Source organism: Mastomys coucha, unplaced genomic scaffold (assembly GCF_008632895.1).
Source record: "Mastomys coucha isolate ucsf_1 unplaced genomic scaffold, UCSF_Mcou_1 pScaffold16, whole genome shotgun sequence".
Classification (NCBI taxonomy): Eukaryota; Metazoa; Chordata; class Mammalia; order Rodentia; family Muridae; genus Mastomys; species Mastomys coucha.
Window position 1 is genome coordinate 69,360,090 of NW_022196898.1, and position 4,249 is coordinate 69,364,338.

Below are 4,249 nucleotides of genomic sequence, written 5' to 3' on the forward strand. Positions count from 1 at the left end.
CGGAGCCTTAAGATAGGGCTAGAAAGATGAAATTTGTCATGATCATATCTAACCAATGCAACAGGATCTGAAACTAAGGCTTCTCCTATTAGAGCTCTGTCAGTACAATCATTACCTGCAGCTAAAGGTCCAGGAAGACCATAATGAGCTCGTATGTGATCAATATAAAATGAATTTTTTTCAAGCAAGAATGACATTTTGCAATTGTGAAAACAGAGATCCTTCTTCTGTATTAAAATTAAATGTACCACATATTTCTAATAAAGAAACAGACTGGGCCACATATAAACTATCAGTAAAAAGATTAAAAGTGTCATTCACAGTCTGAAAAACATTTAATACCACAGTCAGTTCTACTAACTGAGCTGAGAGGCCAGGAGTCTCTATGACTACCTTTTGATTATTCATAAGATACCCAGCTCATCCTTTAGAGGAGCTGTCAGTTAAAATCAAAAGAGCATTACACAAAGGCTGTAAAGATGTCATGTTAGGAAATATTACCTTATGTACATTTAAAAATTTTATCAATCTATCTTGAGGATAGTGATTATCTATAGTTCCTTCAAATCCTATCTGAGCAAGCAACCAATCGACACCATGCTGTTTCAGCCAGGCATCTTGATCTACAGTAAAAGGCTGAATAATGATGTCTGGCTCCTTGCAAAAATAAGTCAGCACCTGCTTCCTCCCAAGTACCATCATATGGGCCACTGCCTCATGATATGTTAGGATATTACTTTTAGGAGATATCCTTGAATGTATCCACATAAGAGGAGTTCCTTGCTACAACAATGCTCTAAGCACATGAGTTGTGTTCAAAATCAACAAATGTAAGGGCAAAGAATAATCTATATAAGTAAAAAATTGCTTTTCAATGGCTCTTTCTACTTGCTGTAATGCCAGCAATCCTTCTGGAGTTAAAAATCTATGGGAGGTAGGATCAGAACTCCCTTTAAGAATATCAAATAAAAGTTTCAATTCCCCTGTACTAAGCTTTAAATAGGGGTGAAGCCAATTGATATCACCTAACAATTTTTGAAAATCATTTAAGGTTTTTAAACTGTCCCTAAGAATAACTATCTTTTAGGGGAAAACAGCTTGATCTGTAAGTCTAAAGCCCAAATAATTATAAGGATCCTGAGCTTGTTCTTTTCTGGAGCTATTTGCAGTCCTCTATCAGCTAAGGCATGCTGTAAATCCCTATAGCATAAAAGCAAATCCTGAGGATTTTTTCCTGCTAATAAGACATCATCTGTGTAGTGGCCATTACTGTCTCACAGGCTCAATGGCTTGTGCCACAAACTTTTGACATAAAGTGAGACTGCTAGCCATGCCCTGAGGAAAAACTGTCAATTGATATCTTTTCATAGGTTCCTTAAAATTAATAGAAGGAACACTGAAAGCAAATCTCTCACAATCCTCAGGGTGCAAAGGAATAGTAAAGAAACAATCTTTCAGATCTACCATCATTTGATAATATCCTTTAGGAATAGCTACTGGAGATGAAAGCCCAGGTCGTAAAGCTCTCATAGGTACCATGGTTTCATTAACCTTTCTTAGATCTTGTAACAATCTCCATTTACCAGATTTTTTCTTTTTAACAAATATTGGAGTATTCCAAGGAGACTGAGATTCTCTTAGATGTCCTGCCTCTAATTGCTCCTGCACTAGCAGAGAAGCAGCTTCTACCTTTTCTTTAGATAAAGACCACTGATGAAACCACACTGGAATATTATTAACCCATTGAATTTTATCAGCATGGGATGCAGGCAAGATAGTGGCCATTACAGAAAATACCCCAAGCCTCTAGTGTTAGAGTGAGGCTTAGGACCTTCAAATGTCTTAATGCCTTGTTCTAGCATCTGCTTAGTCACTGTTTCACTAGGGCAACACAATATAAGACCCATCTGTGACAAGAGATCTCTTCCTCAAAGGGTAATAGGCAAATTTGACATAACATAAGGCTGAATTTGTCCTGAATTGCCCTCCTCATCTCTCCAGGTTAAAAGTTTAGAGCTTCGTTTTGGATTATTGGCATAACCAATCCTTTGGAGGTGTGTAAGCATATCAGACAAAGGCTGAGTCGAAGGCCAATCTTGTCCTCTAATAATTGTTACATCAGCTCTAGTGTCTATTAATCCTTCAAAGCTTTTTCCTTTAATTATTAATTTAAGGTTAGGTCTCTTACTAGTAATAGATTGAACCTAGGACACATCGGCGGAACCAAAACCACTCTGTCCTCTTGAAAGGCTGGAGAATCTTAGAATTTAAAATGAGGGCATTTAATAGAAATGTATGGTGTATAACCTTTACCTAAAAGGACATGGAGGGCCACTGTAGCCAGCCAGAATTATAAAATAACCAGTTCCAGGAACTCAGAGCCTCAGGGCTCTGGTTCCCCATACCTGCCCCTCCTGAATGATCCACAATGAGGGAAGAACTAAGAATGAAGGTCTAGTGGTTTATGAGACTCTCCACCCTGTCAACCAGTAGATGAAGATTACATTCCTAGAATGAATGTGTTCCCCTCCCTAACTGAATACCTTGGGTCAGGTCCCTCTGAAATTTTCCACTGTTTTCATGCCATGTTTCCTTGGTAACTCTCTCTCTGCCCCCAGCTTCCCTTAAATACCCTACACTTCTTGTGTTCCGGGTCGAACTCCTCTGACTGGCAAGGTCATGAGATCGACCCCGGTACCAGTATCCCCAATAAACCTCATGTTACTGCAGCAAGTTCGGTCTCTCGTGAGTCATTGGGTGGTCGCATCATCCCGAGACTTGAGTAAGGATCTCCCCAGTTCTGGGGGTTTTTCACTCTCTCATTTTTAACAAATCTGGAAGGCATCGGGTACAAAGGAACTAAAATAAGTTGAGCAATTCTTTGATTAGCTGGTACAGTTATAATACCACAAGGGGAAGCAGCCATGATTTTAATTTCTCCCTCATAGTCATTATCTGCAGTCCCTTTACAATCGAACTGTTTCTTCCTATAAGAAATCCTCAAGTTTCTGCGGGTAAAGTTCCAAAGACTCCTGTAGGCAGAGTTTGAACTCCCATTTCTGGGGTTAATACAGCATGGGTGGTGGAACAGAGGTCGAATCCTGCACTTCCTGGGGTTGCCCTGATAAGTTCAAAAATGGATTTCTTTAGCTGGGAACAGCTTCATGGCCCCATAAGCTGCTTGCTGTTGGTGTATTGGGGCCTGAGGCTGGCCCCTCAATTCATTTCCTGACAAGGGGTAGCCTTGAATATCTTTCTTAGATTTACATTCCCTAGCCCAGTGTTTACCCCTCCTGCATGGAGGACAAGCTTCTGGGGCATAGCCTGATTGCCTGCTTGCAGTGCCTGTTTTCCTAAGACAATCATTCTTAAAATGACCCAAACTTCCACATTTAAAACAAACTTTATTCTCTTGCTTCTGTGCAAGTATTACTTGCGTAGTGGTTCCTTGTATAGCAGCGGCCATGACCAAGCCCTGATTATAAGAAGGCCCAATCTCTGCACAAAGACGAATATATCCGGATAAGTCTGTCTATCCTTTGTGTGACCAAATAGCGGCTTGCTGCGTTAGTGTTCTCATACACCAACTATGTAATAAAAGGACTCCCTGCTTGAGAATCTCTAAGAATTCTACTAGCTGCTTTTAGTAGCCTATCCACAAAATCCTGGAAAAGCTCATCACGGGGTTTGTCTGATGCTGGCTAAACTTCCACTGGGATCGCCTTTCATCGGTAACTGATTCCAAGCACAGCGAGTCGCCATTGCAACCTGAGCATACACTCCAGCAGGAAACCCAGTCTGATTAACATTGCCTTCATATTGACCTTCTAAAAGCATGTCAATATCCCAATCTGGGTTCCCTGTCTGAGCATTCAATGTGGCAGTTTTCTTACTGGCTTCACATCACTCAGAACTCCAAAGTACGAAATCTCCTCCTGGCAAAGTAGCCTTATATAGAGTCTTCCAATCTTGGGGGGTTAAATTTGACTCTATCACAGTATCCAATAAAGCTTGTGTAAATGGAACTGTAGGGCCATACTGTGCCATAGCTGCTTTTAACTCTTTTATCACCTTGAACTCTAAAGTCTGATATTGTCTGACTCTATTGTTTTGCTGATCAATTACCTCAAGAACAGGGGAAGCCAGCACCTCAGATGTATCCTGCCCTTGCCCATGAGCCTGACTTACGGCTCTTTCTAGCAGTGATTGATATGCCTCAGAGTAACTGTTCTTTTCTGTACTTGACACT